Source organism: Myotis myotis, unplaced genomic scaffold, assembly GCF_014108235.1.
Source record: "Myotis myotis isolate mMyoMyo1 unplaced genomic scaffold, mMyoMyo1.p scaffold_m19_p_14, whole genome shotgun sequence".
In the NCBI taxonomy this organism is placed as follows: Eukaryota; Metazoa; Chordata; class Mammalia; order Chiroptera; family Vespertilionidae; genus Myotis; species Myotis myotis.
The window spans coordinates 22,634,390-22,657,452 of NW_023416318.1; positions in this window are offsets into that span (position 1 = coordinate 22,634,390).

The following is a 23,063-nucleotide window of genomic DNA, read 5'->3' on the forward strand; positions in this document are numbered from 1 at the left end:
TGATTTATTTGGGGTAGCTCAGACCTCATTTCTGGCCAATGAGATATGAGGGAGCTCTGTGGAAGAGCTTCCAAAAAGGTTACTTTGCTCTAAAAGGGTGGGGAAGATAAAGTATTCACAGGAAGAAATAAGTCCCCTTGCTTCCATCAGATGTCATTATATTTGCAGGTGAGGCCACATTTCAGAAGGAAATAAACAGAGCTATAAAAGTCCTCTCATAACCAGGAGGCTGCTATGTCCCCATGCTGAAAATGGCTGACAGAAAAGTGGAAAATTGTAGGGTCTTTAGTCACGTTTGTTAGCCATTAATTTAAATATTCCAGGAGCTGCACACTCATAGGATTTTGTGTCATAAGAATAAATTCATCTGCCTTATTGTTTAAGATAATTGAGTCAGAGTTAGTGGTTACTGCTAACTGAAATCACACTGATACCTCTGAATTGGTTAGATCCCTAATTTAGAGATATGATAACTGAGGTTCATAGATTAAGGAATTTGACCAAGACCACATGGTAAATTGCATGTACATGGCATAGTTGCAATTTCACATTCCAAGGGTGATAGGACTTCCATTTAATGCTGTGTAAGTTTCGATGAGTAAAAATAGTTAACTGTTTGGGGGGGTATTAGACACTTTGGAAAACTAAGTAGATTTATTCTTCTGTCCTCCTCAAAATAGGAATGCTGTGGAAGAGGGCTTAGGGCATCAGAAAGAACACTGGGAGACTGGAGGAAAAGGAGTAGCAAGGTTTCAAGCTCACATTTTGCCTATTTTGAAATTTTGTCTAAAGCTAGCCTGAAACTTATGAAAAAAATGAAACTCTTCCTCCTCCTTTTTCCTTTTTCACATGTATTTCTACTCCCAGGACATCCACTATTGACGAGTAGTGTTGGTAATTCTGTTATATTCTCTTTAATAGCACTGTACTTTGACAAATGACTTATGTAGAACCTCTTGGTGATAAGGAAAATGACTCATTTAAACTAATGGGAAAAGATAAACTCACAAAAGAATGACTGGGCAAATGTCATGGAACAGAAAGGTAGAGAGCACTCCTTGACTGAACAGGGTTTCAAGCCAGGAGTTAGAAATCTATCAGGAACTTGTGTATGCCATTACGTAGGAGTTTGAGGAGACTGGGCTCTTTTCTAATTTATCTACCTCTCAGTGCAGATGCGCTTTTCTCTACTCCTCATGCACAGGGTCAAAAGATGCCCCACCCCACTCCCACCAACCCACCAGCGCCAATTTAGTATGACCTTACAGCAAATGCTCTGTTAGAATGGACCCATTCTCCCACAGCTTAATCCTTAATCCTGAATTCCTAAGAGGGAGAATAGGTCTGGCCAAGCTGAACTTCTGGATTGGTTTCACTGAGACATGCTTACTTTTGTTCAATCAACTGTTGCCATAGGTAACAGCCACCTTGAACCATCATAGTCACTTCCATGGTAAGAAACAGGTCTCAGAGAAGTTGCTGTAGCTGGGAAGTACCCTCAAATGAAGTCTAACCAGTATATAAAAATTAATTTTATTTTGTTATTTAATGATTTCAAAGTTTCTAATAGCCAGTTTGTAAATAAAAATTTCAACACAATTCAGTGGTCATAAGTGGCAAACCCCCTTTTAGTTGTGAAGAATTAAAAAACCAGGCATCCCTAGTGATAATAATTTAGTGTGGATAATGGCATGTATGTGACAAAAACCTCAGAGGCCATAATTGTTAGTGAATCTCACCATTTTTCAAAGGGCAATGATATGCGTAATTTATAATTACCCATGGCACTTAGTATATACATTACAAATACAAAATATTTATATATTTGTACATAGTCAAGGAGAATGCAAAAATAAATATATTTTATATGGAAAATATATTAAAAACTAAATTCTTACATAGTTTGATTGCATTTAAGTAACTAATTCAGCAACATGCCTTCAGACTATAGATGTAATGTTAAAATTTCAGATAAACAATTGACATACAATACTGTAATAACATCAGAAAAAACATATTTTAAAATGGTGAAAATGAGTAATGTTAAAGCTGGGCCACATTACAAATGACACCAAGCATGCAAAATATATAATTTAAGTCACAAAACACCCATATGTGAAATAAATTGAAATTAAATGTTAATGAAAGTTAAGGAAGTACAGGTATAAAAACTGTTAAGAATTATATAGGTTATAAACTTTTATCATTAGATTTTTGTAAGCTGAAATTCATGTTCTCTATGTGTCAACACCAGTATAAATTTTGTTTATCAAAAATATTTTTCAAGTGTCACAAATTTTAGGAGCACAATGACTCAGATAATAAATCCTGACATGGTATGTGAATCTATGAGAATATATATTCAATGCGTGAAAATATATTAGGAAAAAACCTAGCTAATGTGAAATTCATTTTGTAAATTGAAATTGGCAATAATATAGTCTTTATGAGATTTCCAGGGAATTTGAAAAGAAATTCTATATTGAGTAGATCTTTTTAAAAAATAATGACTTAACATTTCAAAGTAAAATGACAGGAAACGTCAGAATTAAAACACATGTATTCATGTACTGTGCGCAGAGGGGATACCTGGGATGAGAGTTGTTTCGGCATAAAAATGAAAATAAAAATCATACCATCCATTTAGAAAAATCAGAACTGCACAAACATTTACCCAGGACGGCAAAGACAAATGCCCACTTTTTTCAGAAGCTAGGGCAATTTTATTCCTTTGTTAGTTTCCATTTTCACTAATCCTTGCCCAACCTGGGTTGAGTGAATATGCCAAAATACTATGCAAAAATCTGTTCTTTGTTTCAGCTTAATTGGGAACCAGAAATACAGAACATTGAAGGGGTTCTTCACTGAACATTGTAAGCATTGTAGGCATGAAACATTTGGAGTATTCTGGTCAGATGTTAGATAAGAATATGAAATGCCCTTAAATCTCCAAGTCTTTTGGCCAAGTTCACCATGATTCTAACTGAAGAGGGACATTTTAAACCTTAAACTAGGGGCCCAGTGCACGAATTCATGCACCTTGAAAGGGACTGTGGGCTGCGAGGCTGCTGTGGGCACAGGGTTGGGTCCTTGTGGGCACAGGGTTGGGTCTTGATCCCTCCTGCTGCAGCCCCCTGTCCCCTGTCTGCTGGCAGCCCTGCTCCTGCCACTGCTCCCATGCACTAACAGTGCTGGCCCCGCCTGCACCCACTGACAACGCAGAGTGATTGGGGCTGGCGCCATCAGCAGGTGCAAGTGGCAGCTGCTGTCCCAATCGCACCTCAGGAGCAGGGGGAGGTGGAGAAGCCCTCAGGGGAAATTGGGGCTGGCAGTCACAGCTCGCACCTGCTGACGGTGCTGCGTGATTGGGATCACCACCAGGCGCTGGCAACAGGTGAGAGTGGCGGCTCCGGCACTGGCTGTGGGTTTGAGCGGGGCAGTTGCTGGCAGCGGGTGTGAGGGGCAGCTGCTGGCCCTGATCGCCCCTCAGGAACAGGGGGAGGTGGAGAAGCCCTGAGGGGCGATCGGGGCCAGCAGCTACCGCTTGCATCTGCTGACAGTGCCGAGTGGTCAGGGGTGGCTCTGGCACCAGCAGCAGGTGCAAGTGCCCGGTGGGACCGTGGCATGTGGGAGCAAAGAATTTTCAGCAACCACCAAAGGCTTGCCCCAATGACAGCAACTGGTGGCCCGCTTTGGTCTGGCACCCCCGCTTACCTGCTCCACCATCCTGCCACAGCTGATACCTGCCATGTTCCATGCTCTGCCACCTGCTGCCAATGCCCGCCATGTTCCACACACGCCTCCTGGTGGTCAGTGCATGTCATAGCGACCAGTTGTTTGGTTGTTCCACCATTCAGTCTATTTGCACAGTAAGGGTTTTATATATAGACTAGAGGCCCGGTGCACAAAAATTTGTGCACTCGGGGGGGAGGGGGGGGGTCACTCAGCCCGGCCTGTGCCCTCTCGCAGTCTGGGACCCCTTGGGAGATAACGACCTGCTGGCTTAGGCCTGCTCCCGGGTGGCAGAGGGCAGGCCCAATCCCTAGGTGCAGCCCCTGGTTGGGCTCAGAGCAGGGCCGATTGGGGAGTTGAGGCGCCGCCCCCTGTCATGCACAGAGCAGGGCAGATTGGGAGGTTGCGATGCCACCCTCAATCACCCTCAGGGTAGGGTCGATTGGGGGGTTGGGGCACCACCCCCTGTCACACTCAAGGCAGGGTCGATGGGGAGGTTGTGGCGCCACCCCCTGTCACGCACAGAGCAGGGCCGATCAGGGGGTTGGGGAGCTCCCCCCCCCCCCATCACGCACAGAGCAGGGCCCATCAGGGGGTTGAGGAGCTCCCCCCTGTCACTCACAGAGTAGGGCCAATAGGGGAGTTGGCACACTGCCCCCTGTCACACACAGAGCAGGGCGGATCAGGGGGTTGGGGTGCTGCCCTCTATCACCCACAGAGCAGGGCCAATCAGGGGGTTGGGGCACCTTCCCCTGTCAGGAACAGAGCAGGGCAGATAGGGAGGTTGTGGCCCCGCCCCCTGTCACACACAGAGCCACAGGGCGATCAGGGGGTTTGGGCGCTGCCCCCTGTCATGCTGATCCCAGTGCCGGGAGGCATATTACCCTTTTACTATATAGAATAGAGGCCTGGTACACGGGCGGGGGCCAGCTGGTTTGCCCTGAAGGGTGTCCTGGATCAGGGTGGGGGTCCCCACTGGGGTGCCTGGCCAGCCTGGATGAGGGGATGATGGCTGTTTGCAGCTGGTCACACACCCTTCAGGGTGGGGGTCCCCACTGGGGTGCCTGGCCAGTCTGGGTGAGGGGCTGAGGGCTGTTTTCAGGCTGGGACTGAAGCTCCCAACTGCTCCTTTCTTTCTTTTTTTTTTTTTTTTATTCTGGGCCAGCTTTAGCTCTGAGGCTCCAGCTCTTAGGCCTCCGCTCCTGAAAGCAGGTATCTGGTTTGTTTCGGTTCTCGAAACTCTGTATCAACTCCAGCTCTGAGATCCCAGCGGGCTGAAAGCTGGTTTCTGGGGTGTTGTTTAGCATCTATATTTGTTACAATGTTTGAAACTGCAGGCTCAGAGGCCGGCAAGGCAGGCAGGGAACATTGGAGTCCTCCGTCACTGAAGCAAGCAAGCCTCATGTTAGTTTCAAGCTGCCTGGCTGCCGGCCGCCATCTTGGCTGACAGTTAATTTGCATATTGCCCTGATTAGCCAATGGGAAGGGTAGCGGTCGTACACCAATTACCATGTTTCTCTTTATTAGTGTAGATGAGTCTGAGTCTGCTGTGATCACACCAGAGAACTTCTTCTGGAAAGCCTAGCCCTCCACACAGGAGCTAGAGCACACTGGTTTCTGGGATACCACCTCCAAGGCTGAACCTATTATATCTTCAACCAGTTATACATAGTCATCAAGAAAGTAAAGGCAGAGATCCCGAATGGGTGCTGCCAGAAACCCTCAGCCACTTCTGGCACCCAAAGGCCAATTAAGTGCATTCTGTCTGTCATGCTTACAATTTTAGGACAAGGAACAATGTATAAACTCCTCCAGTCACCCAATTCTTCAATATTTGGTTCATACTTATTTTTCCTTTTCCTGTTTTTCTACTCTAATTTACCTACTTTTCTCTTGTCAGTTTCTTCGTTTTGTTCTTTGGAATTTGAATTCAGTTGCAAATTGGCTCTTTCTCACAGTCACTCTATGGTGGTGGTGTCTCTAGCCTGGGTCTGTTTGTGGGTTTACAATAATCTTCTTATCAAAGTATAATCTATATTTTATATAAGTCCCAGATTGTAAGTGTATAGCTCCATGAGCTATAAATACTTTGGTCACCTCTCCAATCAAGATATAGAACATTGCCATCATTCCAGAAAGTTCCCACAAGGACCTTTCCAGACAATTGCTCACCCTTTCCTCTAAGCAACCATTTTAAAATTTTTATCAATATAGATTAGTTTTACCTGATTTAGTATTTTATATAAATGTAACCATGTGGCGTGGATTACTTCACCTGATTTCTTTAACTCAGCATACAACTTTTGAGATTTGTTTATGTCATTGTTTGTATCCGTAGTTAATTCTTTTTAATTCTTGAATAGTATTCCATTGTGGGGATGTACTACCTAACATTTAAGTTGTTTTAGTTTTTTGCTTTTAGGATTGTGAGAGGGATGTCTGACTGCTGGTGTGGGATCGGGCCTAAACCAGCAGTTGGATATCCCCCGAGGGGTCCCAGGTTGGAGAGGGTGCAGGCCAAGCTGAGGGACACCCCACTGTGCACAGATTTTGTGCACTGGGCCTCTAGTATGAAATAAGATTCTTTCTCATTCTCTCTCCTTTTTATTCTTTTTTTTACCACAGACTACAATGTTCTAGAGCAGGGGTGGGCAAACTTTTTGACTCGAGGGCCACAATGGGTTCTTAAACTGGACCAGAGGGCCGGAACAAAAGCATGGATGGAGTGTTTGTGAGAACTAATATAAATTCAAAGAAAACATCATTACATAAAAGGGTACGGTCTTTTTTTTTTTTTAGTTTTATTCATTTCAAACTGGCCGAATCCGGCCCGCGGGCCGTAGTTTGCCCACGGCTGTTCTAGAGCCATTCAGGTGTTTTTCCTTCATTGCCCTCCTTCTCATTCTAGAACAACCTTTAAACAACCTATAAAAAACAAGTTTAGGACAATATTACTCTATTTTTTCCCTTAACAAAAACACATCCTACATTCCTGAAATACCTTTCATGCAGAGTTTTTACCCTTTTCCCTTTTTATTTTTAGTAGTTGTATCCCCAAAGTTAGTTTTCCAAAATGCAGATGAAATCATATTACTACCTAACATTCAATAATGGCAACATACTGGATAATATTCAATCCTATTCAGGGAAGGTCCTCTTTGACTAAGATTTTGCCAAACTCTCTATAGTTGCCTGTTATTATACCCTCTTCATACCTCTGCTTTCTAAGGGTTATTCCTTGAATAGACTGTTCTTTCCACACATCCAAATCTTTGCACATGGTAGTTCTGCTCACTGAAATTTCCCCTCCACCTCTGACCATAAGCAAATTCTACGCCTCTTTTTAAAGTCAGTTCACTTGTTACCTCCATTATGAAGATTTTCCAAATGTTTTTAATTCACACTTTACACTTCTTTCTCATGGCATACATTGCAGCTTATGCCTACCTTCCTTCCAGCAATTGTCACATGGTATTATTTTGTCAATTCTCATATTTGTTTCATTGTAATACAAATTTCTTGAGGTCAGGAATATTATCTTTTATGCATCTCCATCAACTATTACAGTGCCTTGCAAAAACATGGTTGCCCAATAAACAGTTGTTTTTGAATGAGTGAATAATTGAATAAATGAAGTTTTTGAGCACTCTTCAGGTTAAGCAAATTCAGGAGGCTTATATATGATAGTGCTTTAAAGTACAGCAATTTTATATAAGCCTCTTTATTTTATACTGAGCCTTATGAAAACCAGTGACAGGAGTAGAACAGATATTACTTCCATTTCATATTCAATAGATGAGAAAATAGCCATAGAAAGGGTCAGAGAGCTGGCTAGTAACAGAGATGGGGGTAGAACTGTGTTGCCTAAAATAACAACACATATTCCATAGTTTTCTGATTTTTGTTATGTTCTTTTTAGACCTTGTACACTTTCCTTAACACACACACACACACACACACACTCACTCACTCTCTGTCTCTGTCTCTGACTCTGTCTCTCTCTGCCCCTCAGCCCCTCCCTCCTGTCCACCTCCACCCTCTAGGGGAGAAGAAGTCATGCTTGATAGGTTTTTAGAGCCCCACCTTTCCACACCGAGTGAGCTGTGAGAGGCAGCCCTCTGACTTGAGGAGTGCAGACCAAATGACAGGCTAACCTGCCCTAAGTGAGCCTGGGAGGCAAGTGTGAACCTACACATCAACCAGACTGTGATATTCACCTCCAGTTTACCTGTGTCAAGAAAGAGACCATGGGAACCACCTTCTCACTTTCAGTCACATATCTTCTTGACTCAGCTAGTCAAGCACCCCTCCCAGAATAAAGGATGTTGTCCTGAAGGCTAGTTTTCATTGTTATTGTTTTTCTGGGTTTTTTTTGTTGTTGTTTTGTTTTGTTTTGTTTTGTTTTAGGTTTGTTTCATGTTTTCTTACCCATTGTCACTACAACTCTAGTCCAGCCATATAAGGCAGTCAGAGTAAAAAGTTTAAAGCCAGCATAAATCAAGCGGAAGTGATCATAAGTGAATACTTCAAATTAAAGAAGAAAATACCTAAAATTAAAACCTTAAAGGGTAAATGTATGTTACTAAAAGAAAAGATAACTCAAAAGTAAAAAGGCAATATCATGCTCAAAACTCAGTCACAAAGTTCATTACCACGCATGTCTATGTTATGATTATAAAGAGTTATTGTTAAACAATCAGCATAAACATGAATTTGTGTGTTTTATTTCTGACTTGGAAGTTTCTGTAACTCTTTTATGTACTTAACACACAGTGTCTATTAATATCGAAGACATAGCTATTCCCTGGTGTTTGTGGGTACTTGGGTTTCTCAATACAGAAACATAGAGAATTTATAGCATAGTTTGAAAAGGAAACAAGCAAGCTGTAGTAATACTTTCAAAATTTAGTATATGTGCTTATATTTTTCTGCAGGTGGGAACAAAGACTAAAACATAGGAAGTTCTTTTCTGATAAATTGTACTTTTCTATCCTGGGAACTTCACAGTAAAATAATTTTTAAAATTTATTGCATGAAATTTAAATGCTTCCTTTTTTATTTGAAAATCTAGGTGTGCTTTTTTTGTGATTTTCGTGACAAAAACCAAAGCTTTCTGTACTTCTTATATCAGTAAATTACTGTTCTAGGTTATCTAAAACAAAACCATGTCAACTGCTAACAGTTTTGAAACAAAGAATAGAGATGGAAACTACTGTTTCTTTGGATTTACCCTGTGTCTCCCAACCCTATGAAAAAGAAAAGAAGCCAGGAGGTGACAATTTTATTATCTGATAGCAGCCCAACTGTTTATATAGACTGCAATCATATTAATTCTTAATTCAAGTTCACATTATTTTTAATGTCAGTTTAATGGAAGGGGCAGCAGTTCTTGCTATGTAACTTATGAAAGATAATAAATGCAATAAAAGCTGGCTTTGTTTTTTTTAGGCTTCAAAAAACCAACCAAATTTACACAGAGAATGTGATATACAGCGATGACACAAGCTCTACTCCTGTTATCAGAAAATAACACAATTGAATTGCACTGGGCCAGCTCAAGTTGTCATATCATGTTGCTATTGTTTCTTATAAAATAAATAGCTTTGTTTATCATTGGCCAGTGTGACATGGCAGTGCAAAATCATATTCCATGCTGTGGCAGCAGAGAAGGGAGCAGGTGCCACCACTCAGCTAAACCTGCAAAGTCCTTCGGAATTCCCTTGGAATTTTTATTAAAGCCCACGTCCTTTGCACATTCCTCACTGGCCACTCTACATCTTCTGCGGCCAAATTCACAAAGATCTTCACTGATAAACCCTCAAAGTGCCCACATCCAAAGAAACAAAGGTCTTTCTTAAGAAATGCTTGAATACAAATTGATTTCACCAGGGGCAACCCAACTGCATTGTGTTGTCTACACTTACATACTAGTATAACCAATTAAACTGCTCTTCCAGCACAGTTAAAATGTAGCTTTTAAAAGTTCCTTTATATATAACATACAGTGCAGAAATCTTGCAATGCACCATTCATAATAATAATTACGTTTACCTGTCTCTCTACCTCCTCTTGATTTTTCTCATTTTATCCCCAGCATCTTGTGGCTTTTCCTTTGTTAGTTGCATTACAGAACTTTACAGTGAGGGCACAATAATGAAAAAAAAAACTAATGGGAAAATTTATAATTAAGCAGTCTAGGGAACATGTCTGCATGAAGCAATGGAGGCAATTTACAACATTGGTCATACTTATAGGAAAAGCTTTTGTTGTACTAAGGCACATTTTTATGCTGATAGACTATTGGACCTAGAGTGCACTCATAATGGTTTTCCCACAATTTAACTATATTCTATGCCCTGGAGTGAGGATAGAAGTGAAAAATCAAAACCCAAGTACATTTATAATGGGAATACTTTTTTCCCACTGAGAAGTGGAAAAATTCATGTACTCCTTTTTGAACACTAAATAAATGGTCATTTTACTTCTTTATTATGTGTGTGTGTGTGTGTGTGTGTGTGTGTGTGTGTGTGTGTATGGCGAGAGAGAGAGAGAGAGAGAGAGAGAGAGAGAGAGGCCCAGTGCATGAAATTTGTGCATGGAGAGGGGGTTCCCTCAGCCCAGCCTGCATCCACTCCAATCGGAGACCCCTCGGGGGATGTCTGACCGTGGTCGGACACCCCTCTCACAATCTGGGACCGCTGGCTCCTAACCACTCACCTGCCTGCCTGATCGCCCCTAACTGCCCTACCCTGCCGACCTGATCTCATCCCCAACTGCCCTCCCCTGCCAGCCTGGTTGCCCCCAACTGCCCCCCCCGCTAGTCTGATCTTGCCCCCAACTGCCCTTCCCTGCTGTCCTGATTGCCCCTAACTGCCTCTGCCTGCCTGATCACCCCTAACTGCCCTCCTCTGCAGGCCAATTTGGTTCTGATAGGTCAGTTTCTATGCCAGTCAGCATCAAAAGCTCCGCCTCCTAAGCAGCCATTGGCTCCTCACAGTTGACCCAGATTTGGTTCTGATAGGCCAGTTTCTATGCCAGTCAGCATCAAAAGCTCTGCCTCCTAAGCAGCCATTGGCTCCTCACAGGTGACCCAGATTTGGTCCTGATTGGTCAGTTTCTATGCCAGTCAGTGTCTCTGGGCTTTCTCAATGGGGCCTGATTAGAAAGATGGGGCTGATCAGCAGCCCCTGTGGAGGCCTGGAGAGAAACGGAGGCTCCACTGTTGGCCAGGCCAGGAGAGAAAGAGAGGCAAGTTCTGATCAAAGGCTGCCACAGAGGCTACAGATCAGACCCTGCCTCTCTCTCTGCAGGCCTCTCTCTGTGACTGATCCACAGCCCCCTAGGGAGTCAGTGCTGGGTCTGGGTGCCCAAAGTGGCCCAGTCAGTGCTGGGTCACCATGGCAACCCAGCACTGACTTCTAGTCTGGTCAGCCTTCCATCCTTATGACCCTGGCTCTTTATTATATAGATCTGTGTGTGTGTGTGTGTGTGTGTGTGTGTGTGTGTGTGTAGTTCACATATATACATGTAATATATACACATATGTATTTTACATATATACACTACTGTATAAATGGCGTGTATATATAAATATATACAGATAGTACTTTGGGAGAGACTATAAAACAAGATGCCATAACTATAGGGTTCATATTCTTGGAATACTCTTCCCTACATGAATCTCAAGGGATCTTTAAAAGGTTAATTTCTAAAACATGCCCACTGATCACTTTTCACTTTCCCTATTTTAGAGATTTGTGACCAATGATAGGGTAAAGAAAAATATAAGCATATAAATAAAAGAGTAAGGGTGGTACAAAGTCCATTTCCTCTTCTTGAAAAAAGCATCCCAGTTTTTTTCCTAGTCTTCATGGGACTATGAAGCCAACGAATGAGCCCGTGAACCAAGCTAGGTCATTCAAAGCAGTCTCTTCTTGGAATTAGAATTTTGAGCAGAATGTCACCAGAATAGAAAATAGCTGGATTTTATTCATCTGGAAAAGTTTTATTCAAGCCACTATTTGGGCATTTCTAATGCCACGGAATCCCTACCTCACAGAGGGCTCATTATATTTTCAACTAGCTTTTACTGTTGAAAGGTTCATCATTAATGTTAAACCTAATCTTGTAACTTCCACCCTTTGGTTGGTCTAAAATCTGTCACGTATGGCTATACAACATTATCTAATTCATCTTCCATGACAGCATATTAATTATTTAAAGATACTATCATAATCTCCCTTGTCTTCTCCTTGCCAAGCATTCCACTTTATTCAAATGTTTCTTACAGATGTGGTTTCTGGACCCTTTATCATATGGATTCAGCTCCTTAGGACACCACCTGATTTTCAATATCCTTTTTAAGAAAAGGAGCCTAAAGCATGTGGCCAGTGTCAAATATGCAGATACCTTTTCCTTTCTTAACCTATAACCTGGGCTTCTGTTAATCATTCTAAAGCTGCTTGAGTTGTTTTGAAATTCATATTACATATACAGTCTCCCACTCTGTTTGCCATAAATTGAACTCTTCTCATATCTTTTTTTTTCTGTATGAATCCTAAATCAGATCTCCTTAGTTCTTAAATTTGCAATTAATCTTTTCAACCTTCATTCAAAATGCAACATTCATTTATGTAAGAAACAAAATGCTCTGCACAAACCAGGTGCCTAACAAATGTCTGTACCTCCCTTTCACATGCATCTCTTATCACGGAAGTAATGTTATGTTTACCATGCGATTCTGTGAGAGTGGGGCCTGTGCATTATATTCTCATCACTTAGCAAAGTGACTAACATACACTAGTTGCTCAAGAACACCTGTTCTTTCCATAATTCTTTGACTGCATTGCCATACTGCTGAAAACAAGTCGATTTAGAGAAATAGTTTGGTTGCATCATCAGTCAATTTATTCAAAACAGTTAACCGAGTGACTTGTGACAATGTTTGATTGAAATAATCTCCCTAATAAAGGTCAGTACCATTAAAAACCCAAAGTTCATGGCAGATTTCCACCATATGTCCTATTTAACCTAAGAATGTAACCTTTGTGCCAAGCAACTAACAATTCCATAGCCTGACAAGCATTGTTTTTGCTGCGTGAAGTGGCTGTTCACATGCTTAGTCTCCACAATATTGCCTTGTAATTAGTAGGTTCACAATTCTGATGGCCACTGCTACCACAGGTAAGCTTCAAAGGAGAAATACTTTATTTTCTTAGTCTTACCGCTCATGACAATTTTGATTTGAGCATCTATAATTTGTAAGGCATATAATCCATTTCCATTTCTTTAAATAAAGGAAAATTTAAAGGCATCTCCAGAAAAAATAACTTTAAGAGAATAAATGTAGCAAAAATAAACCATAGATACTATTGGTAGAAATAAGCTTCTCACCAACCTAAAATTTCTAATTAAAATTAGGCTGTCACAATTTTATATCCTACACCAACTTGAACCACATTATTTCATAAAATAAACTTGAAATATCAAATAATTTTAGAATTTGGGAAGCTTTTGATCTTTTTTAAAAAATTCTCATTCTTATGGAAGAATAAGCAGACAACCCTCCTATTTTTTAATAGCATAACGCCAGGTGCTTCTTGGAAACAGGGCACAATAGAGAGAGGGACTGTTTATGAGTCAGAGAAACATGCGCTACTGTCAACCTGAATAAGAACCATCAGATATTTCTGGTGATGAAAACCTGTCAGTGAGGTGACCCAGGCCACATTCCATTCCTTTTATTTTCAGAGATGAGATGGATTTGAAAACCATAACCTGGCTTCTTGATGCAAGGACTCGCCACATGAGATAATCTCCAGCACATTACTATTGGCAAGCAGATCTTTCACCCTTTTGTCTCCATGCATTACAGAAAATGTTAAATCAGTTTGGTGTCCACGTAAGCTTTTGATCCTAGGAACAGCCTAGGGTATCATCATTATCTTCCTGAGGACCATGTATAGGCCTTCAGTAGGTAGTACTAATTTAATTTCTCTACTAAAGGAAAAAGTAGCTGATTTTCTAGATCAATATTTGATTGAATATGTTTGAAATGTTAGCAGATAAAGGACCCTTTTCTGGTCCAAAGACTTTTTGAACCACAGAGGTATGGCGTTCTAGCTCCCCTGGGATTTGAGTGGAAGGAGGTCTCAAAGATCTGTAAGAATCCTTCCTGCCTTTCCTTGTGTTCTTCCAGCAAGACTCTCTAAAGGTTGAGATGAGAAAAAGATAAGATCAAGAACTGGAATGTCTTTATATCCATTTTAAAAAAATCTTTCCTGGGGCTTCTCTTAACTAAAAATAATCGTTTATAACACTAGTTTACAAAAACCTCTTATAATAGGATGGTAGAAAGAAAGCCCATCTGATCAGCTTTAAGGAGCTGATTTTGACAAATAAATTGAGACCTCAGATTCTATCACTCTTACCACTAATTAAACAAGAGTACCCAGGTATCATCAAAAGGGAAATGAATAGAAATGAAAATGCTGAGGTGTTAGACACAGATTAGAACTTGAGTTGTCTGGTTGGATTGATAAATAGAGTTTTTCACAAATATACTGGTTTTGTAAAGACATTCACAAAGGAAAAAATGAAGATGGGGCGGAAATCCATCCTTACAATATTTATCTGTACAAATGAAAAATCTGGTTCAGAAGTATATGTCACTATAATCCTGATTTTTCCAAGTTAAAGTTTTATATAAATTAGCAACTCTTCCCCAAATATAACAGCCTACTCATGACTGAAAAGTATTAGAGTAAACAATGCTAGCAATAACTGTTTACTAAGTCTGCATATGAAATTTAAAGAAAATTAAAAAGAATATTTTTTCTTAAATTTGTCCTTTGCTGCAGACATGAACATGCATTCCCTAACTACAAAGAGGAAAGGATACTCAAATTCCTTCAACTTTATTTCCTATCCGTGAACTTTTGCTTGACTGATGGAGAAATTTACTTTCCCCTATCTACTGATTTGAACACACAAGTTCATTTTATAAAGGAGAATGACCACTATATGCAAAGTCAACTGCAACTCCTTGAAAGTGCAGATTCCAGAAATGCAATGGACATATTTTCCACAGATCAAACCCAATTAACTCTCCTATTGAGATGAAAGAATTACAGTCATTTAGTTTTTTTCTTTTTCCATGACAATTCCTCATAGTTTCAATCTCTATTAGTAAAATCATCTAGTCAAGTAGTAATATTTGCAATATAAATTGAACAACTATTCAGAGCAAATCGACTATAAGAAATATATCATATTTCTTTACTTAAAGTGGGAAATAATTAGCCTGTGAAAAGGGACTTCGTTTTCTATGCTTTATTTTATAACACCTTGCTCATTGCTAATATGGAATAGGTGTGCAATAAACACTGTCAAATATGTAGATAAATTTAATTTCCAAGTTCTGCTTTTAAGAAAGAGTTATAATTGGAATGAAATAAACCAAATTTCTTTGTGAATTACATAATATTAATGTCATAAGCGATTGTAATAAAATATTTCTTCATAGTGCTTACACGTCAATTGAACATAACATATAGGCCACTGCTATATGCATAGGGATCTTTAATGCAAACTCAGATTGCCCTGAATCTTTGATTTAGAATCCTTGTTTCAGGGTCTTCTTGAAACCAAACCTCTCTCGTCAACTAGGCAGCTCTGATTGTTAGTCCTTGAGAGAGTTCCTATTTTTTTTTCATGGCCTAAAAAGAAAAGAAAAATGCAGTGAGACAGGTTGTTATATGTGAAAATGTAGAGTGACTCCAGCAGGAGATGTAAAGTATTTCATGTACTTTTCCTTAATGTTATTAATAAAAAAGTGACTCTACATTTCCCCAAAACTTTGTTTTATGAAGTTCGATTTACATATCTCTTATAACAGAAGTCCTTTCATGTGTGAAGACTTAAAATTTTAAAGTTCTTGATAATTTTCTTAAATGAAATGATGGGCACGAGGATAATATATTTCACCAGTACATGCAAAACCTAATTTGAAACTCCTGTCAAATATGTGTATTGATATGAATCGAGGAAATGTTTTCCAAAGAACCTGAGTAGCTATTGCATAGATTTTCAAGTTTGTCAGCTTACTAATCATTTTTGTCTGTCTACTTTTGCCAATGACTTTGAGACAGCTGACTTTTACAAATGAAATTAACGTATGTCTGGAGGCACTGTGATGCACTTAGTATAGCTACCATTTGTTTTGATTATGTGATTAGCATGTTCTTACTTACTCATACCATAACAAATAGGATATGGTTAATTACATGGCTTTTAATGACAATAAAATAATGCACAAAAATTGCCATTTTTTTCCTTTAGCTGCTACAGTTACCTATATAACACGCTTTTTGATGAGGAGGATTGGATGCTCTTAAAATAGAATAAAGTTGAACCACAGTGGAGAGTATGAATTAACTCCTAACATTTGTATGTAGTAAAAAAATAAATACAACACACACTGAAAATTTTGAAAAAACTCTGATACATAAAGTGTTCTATATTTTTACATATGAAATATTCTGAAGAATTTTAAATAGTTTGAAACAGTCATCCTTCTTTTGATATTCATATTCTGAATGACTACACTAGTCTTTAAACTAGCTTAGATAATAATCCTGAACATGCACGTGTGCACGCGCGCGTGCGCGCACACACACACAGACACACACACAAATGCTATGACTCAATATTCTGTGTACAAGTCACACACACACACACACACACAAATGCTATGACTCAATATTCTGTGTACAAGTCACACACACACACACACACACACACACACACACACACAAATGCTATGACTCCATATTCTGTGTACAAGTTAAGGTCTGAATCTGAGGGATGGTAATTCCCCACTTACTAAAATAAGAAATTCCCAGAAGCACAGGGAATAAGTATATGGTTCAGTGACAGCAAAAAAGAAAAAACATGGGACCCATGTAGTCAGACTGGCTCAGATTGTGCCAAGGGGGTTACGTCCTGTGTACTGGGTTTCCTACCTTTATCAAAAAACAACAACACTGCAAACGGAGTCCCATCATGTAGACAAAACAGTTACCGCTAGTGCAGGACACAGCCATGTTTCTGGAATCAGACAAAGGGGGTTGGTCATCTGAGAACTGTCTACCCTCAACTTGGGGATGAGGCTTCTGGCTACGATCATGCAGGATGGCACCATCTCCATCACTGGATGGCGACTCAGGGCAGGCTTTCAGGCCAAAAGTACCAGGGGTACTAAAGGTAGGTGATAAAAGTAAATACAGAGATAATACTTACTAACATTGTCTCAGGAAGTCTACCAGACATGTGTAACACTTTACACTTTATGCCAAGGCACTAACACTGCTACCCATAGCATAATGCTGGATGAGTTCTGCAGAAGCTACACGCTGGGGGATGTTTTAGATGACCTTTATAAATAGAAGCTATGAAGCTGCCCATGGAGGCAGGGAATATGAATTATGTAGTCCTTGGTAGTTTTCTGGGTCTATGTTATAGACTAATCATGGTATATTGAACAGAGCATGAGGTAGAGGCCCTGCTTTGCAGACTTTGCTGTTGCCAATAACTGCATTGCTTTGGGAAAGCCAAAAACCAGCGTAAGTCTCCATTCCCTCATTTATGAAATAAAAAGAGAAATTATTCAGGTGATCTTTAAGATCACAAAAAATTCCAAGGTTTATATATTTCTGGTAGATTTCATGAGACAATGAGGATTACCTCTATTTTTTTTTCTTGCCCCACCTGATTTCAGTAGCCCTGTTACTATTCATTAACGTATATAAGCTGATTTTCCTAAACCACATGTCTTTTAAAGGTTAGCGACTCTTCCACCATTTCCACAACATCCTTAAGGAAGCTGATCATATCAAACAGTAGCTCTGAAAGAGTAGTAACTAAGCACCCAGCAGTGATGTTGGATATGCAATAGTCTCCAAAGGGATAAAAGTAAGCCCGGCAAAATCTTTGTTGTGTACCTGCCTCCAATACATTTGCGAAGGAGCCTTAATGAAAAATGAGAGTGATGCTCCCATCACACATTTTTGGATTACCGTGCAGCAACATCAATTGGAAACCTAATGAAACAGAGACCACCTACAGAGGAGGGATATTGTGTTCCTCTGTCTGCCTGCATCTAATTTCCCAGCTAAGTGTATGGAACAAGCTGCCTGTTTGTTTGAGCCCCTGGTACTGGCTGACCATACATTTAACATTGATAATTGGCATTGCCAATTTCCACTCTTTCCCGTGTTGAATTATGTCCTAGCACTTCACAATTATGTGATGATGGTAACAGAAAATAGGCACAGTACCATCTCAAAATTCCAGCACTGTATCCTCTCACAATGATGACATGTCGGAATGAGATTCGGTCCCAAATAAATTAACTGGTCATTCTCTGTTTAACATTTTTTTTTCAGCGACTAAGGGAACATGCTATGTGTTCATCAAATAGAACTTCTCCCAAGCAGAGGAATAACAATAAGAAACCTAGTAGGTGAGTTCCCACAAAGCGTATCAGAGAGGACATAAAGAGAAAAGCTGATGATGTTCCAAATGTAAGTGTTCTATTCTTTGTTTTTGCACCTGTTCAAACTGGCATCTGGTATTAGGCTTCGAACTAGGGAAATGTTACTACTTTCTGTCGAGCTGGCTGGGAAAAACAAAAGGAAGAGAATATAGTGTAAAATATTAGTTCCTCCTCGTGTTTCAAAATGAAGTTACTGCATTTTCCTTGTCAGGCTCCCTACCTGTGCTTATCATCGACTGCAGTTTCTTCTTCTTCTTTTTTTTAAATTTGACTTCTAGAAGCCATCTGGCATTCAGTCTAATTCCCACATTACAGTTCTCCATAAGTCAGGCTGCCGACTGCCTGTCAAGTTATAGGATTAAGTTTAAGGTTTTCTTAATTCATCGTGAGGTTCTTCATGGATTTGATCTATTATGTCTTCCTGAGCTTGTCCAGTTGTAGATTTCTGCATGTGATTGATGTTTAGCAGGTGTTAGTGTGCAAGAGTTTTCTAAATATCAACTTCACAATTCAAGGGAGGTTTGGGAAGATAGTAGAGCTCAAAATTGTATTGTTCCACAACTGGCAAATGGCCTCCCCGCTGAAATTCAATGTTGCACAGCTATTTATTAAGTTAAAAAGATGGATATTTCAATATATGGACAAAGTAGAGGCTCAAATTCCATCATCAACTCACCAGTTGTGCCTGTGTATTCTGTGGCTCTCAGGATACAATATATCATTTAACAGGTAGGGCAACTAGGTGAGTTTAAAAATACAGATTTATCCTTTGTTGTGAATTACCATGAAACTGAATGTTATTTTGCAGTGTCCTACTTTTAAGTTGATTCCTTTGTGTGATTTTTGTTTTCCTGGTGTAAAGCTTAAGTGCCTGATGAAAACCTAGGTATTGTTAAGGAGAGGTGAAAAAGGGTCTCCTTAAAAGAGTGTACCTAATAAAGCATTTAAAAATGCATTATTTTACATCCGGAAGATGCATAATATTGAAGAGAACATGAATGAAGGAATAATGTTCATTAAATATTAAATATCTAGATAAGTGACAGCTGTTAGAAATTTTTTATTTTTTATGTTAAATGCACTGTAATAAGATTTCTAGATTGGAATATGGTGACTACCATACTTCTCATGACCATGGGCCATTTGTCTTATCTTTGTGTAAATGACACAAAACTTAATGTTTATTAAACCCACAAAATCTTTAGTTTCACATTGGTCTTTAAGCCACTCTTTGTTTTATAATTTTACCTCACCTCAATTTCAACTACAGGAAGGAAATTGTTACACACACATTATAGATGAATTATCCAAAATACAGGGAGATTAAGGTACTGTGCCTGTGGTCATGCTGAGAGTTAATCAAAATTAAAATGCACAGCTCTGAGTTCCCAGGCCACCTCTCAGCCCCTGGAGCAATGCCACTTTGCACTATAAATTGTCCCTATAATTTTAAAAATTTATAATGTACTCATCAATTTGCATATCTGAGTATGAATTACAAACATTAAAATTGGCTACAACTCCTCATCACCCAATTACTAACAAGAAGCACCTAAAAGGTCAAAGTCATGAAAGACCAAAGTAAATAGATAGGTGTGCACCTTTTGCTAAACACCTTGCATACAATTCAACATGTATTCATTATTTTTTGACACTAGAAGATAGTTCAAACCTTGGTTTATTCATAGTAATTGACTTTGAATTATTAGGAGAAATTATAATAACATTTCAAAAATAATTTTAATATGATTCAGTCATGATGATATCAACTTGAGATTCAAAGTGTTAGGGGAAGGTATTTATATACATACAAGGCAATAATAAGATAAAATGTAGTTTTGAATTAGAAATTGGTACATTATTTATAATTTTTTTCAAATTGCACACTTATTTTTAAAGTCAGTAATATATAGAAAGGGTCATATAGCATTATAACAAATATTAAGCAATGACTAAATACATTCTAGTTTTGGAATTTCTTTATTTCTATGAACCTTTCTTTTATAATAAGAAGTTTTCTGTATTTCTTTTTTTACTTTTAAACTGTTGTTCTCATATTTTGTCCTATTATGGTTCTATTGTTTGGTTTCTAGCAGTCAGTCTCAATGGAACAATTAACCATATAGATTGATAAGAATACTAACTCAAGAAAATTGTCAAAAGAACAAGGAAAATCCAGGATCTTTTTAAAAAGGCTGGTGGTCTCATGAAAACTGTAATTAAAGTATGTGTGATTCTGCTTCTGTGTCTGTTACACAAATCCACCAGTCTCAAATTAAAGAAAATTTGGGCCCCTACAGTGGATTACAATGGGAAAGCGCTTTTATTCTCTAGTCAGTGATAACAAAGCCTAAGTCCTCAGGGAGGGACTTTTCCCCTATATTTTTTGTACCACCTTCCTTTTAAATGCTGCTAAGGTTGAAATTAGTGTTGTTCCTCAAAGTACATAAGATTAATCATCAGTATTTGAACACAGTTTGGGGGCTAATTACATAAAAATTGATATTAAAAGAATACCACCAGATTGATTGAGTTTTACAGTTCGCATTTAGTTTTAAAATTACGTGAATTGAAAGGCAGTGGTAAGAAACAATAAAAATCCATTCAAAGCTGCTAAAGCAAATTAAGGTTTACTAGTCCTTTGAAAGACAAATGAGTCAAGTGATGCAATGCAGAGAAAGCGGTAAAAATGACTGAAATTAACCATAGAATCCAAATGTCAACTGTAACTGCAAACTTATTCTCTAGAGCATTTGAGATCTTACTTCCCAGCAATTGTCATTGGTTTTAGCTCAAATAAACTCTTATAACAGTTCTCTACAGGTTTAGATATTTCCTATCAACACTCTGAAAGGTGGAGAGAAGAAAGCAGGCTGGCTAGCGACGTGGAGACCAAAGGAACGACACAGTGACGAGTTCCCTGGGTTTTATTTATGACTAGTATATTTCAGACTGATGCTGAAAAAATGCCAGAAAACACCAATGGGTGTAGACCATAAAGCCCAGCAAAAGCCTGTTCTGTCTTACCAACAGAACAGAAAAAATAGCCTCACTGGACAGAAATCTTTAGACAATGACTGCCCTGCTCCAACAAACACCACAGGGAAAATGTAAGCTCCTCATTCCTCACCCCTCCAGGAAAGGCCAAGTGGGGAGCCTCAACTTCTACCTTTGCCTAGTTGTCAAAGGCACCCAATCCACCCTCCTGAAATCAACAGGGCAAGATGAGTAAAAAGTATACTTATATGAAGAACACACTAAGCAAAATAGAATTAGCTTTATTAAACACACACAAAAAAATAAAGCTTAAGACTACAAAAAATTAAATCAATGACATAGAGGCTAAACTTGAGAAATGTTCCCAAGACACATAAATGACTATATAAAGAGAGAAAATATGAATTAGAATCTAAAGAGTTTAAAACATCATAGCAAACAGATCAGAAACAATAAGCAAAGACAGAACAGAAAAAAAAAAAATCAAGATCTAAGAGAACCAAAACTCGAGTTGACAAGGCTAAACATAAAGCTAGTAAAAATTAGGAACAGGGATTAATCCCTACACACAGCTTTGTAAAACCTTAAATTGATTGATTGATTCCAGAACTTGTAAACAATCAGCACAAACATGCACACATGTGTATACATGGATGCCCATGTGTATTTGCTTTGAAAATAATTAAAATTGGATTTCCTTTGCAGAAATAATTATCAGAGCACAGTTGGGGTAGTTTCTATAGAACTTTTAGAGGAAAAGGCAATATTCCAATAATTTTATAATCAGTTATGTTATTATTCATGTGCAATGGCAACTAGAAGACATTCTCAGATACCAAAAGCCACAGAAAATATGTCAGCCAGGTATAATTTCTGAAAGGTTACTAAAAGATTCAACTGGAAAATGAATCAACAGTAGATTGTATCAGATAGAAATGAGAAATGAGATCCAAAATCAGAGAAAAGTATAACCATACATGGAGAAAAGTAATTGGGAAATGTTTATATTATTACAATGGTTAAAAAGTAGAATTTTTAAAAATCTGAAAAATGAAACTTTTTTTTTTAATGATGGTACCCATGACTCCAGATTAAATTAGCAAAAACTAGTGAAAAGAAAGAGTTTTAGAATAGAATGCCAAAACATGAAGTTTCTTGTTTTTCCCTAAAAAAGTCAGCATTCATTATTTTAATTAAGCTAATAAAATAAATATAAATTTAGCCCTAGCTGGTTTGGCTCAGTAGATAGAGTGTCGACCTGCTGACTGAAGGGTCCCAAGTTTGATTCCAGTCAAGGGCACATGCCTGGGTTTCGGGCTTGATCCCCCGTGGGGGGCGTGCAGGATGCAGCCGATCAATGACTCTTTCTCATCATTGATGTTTCTATCTCTCTATTCCTCTCCCTTCCTCTCTGAAATCAATAAAAATGTATTTAAAAAATAAAATAAATATAAGTTTAGCTTTAAGGAAAATAGTATATTTTAAAACAAGATGTTTCCTTTACAGATCATTAAAATATACAATCCTATAGAATAAAACCCTAATATGCAAATTGACTGAACGGCAGAATGACCGGTTGCTATGATGCATGCTGACCACCAGGGGGCAGACGCTCAATGCAGGAGCTGCTCCCTGGAGGTCAGTGCACTCCCACAGGGGGAGTGCTGCTCAGCCAGAAGCCGGGCTCACAGCTGGAGAGCGCAGTGGATGGCGGTAGCCTCTCCTGCCTCCTCGCAGCGCTAAGGACCCCTCGGGGGATGAACGCCTGCCGGGTTAGGCC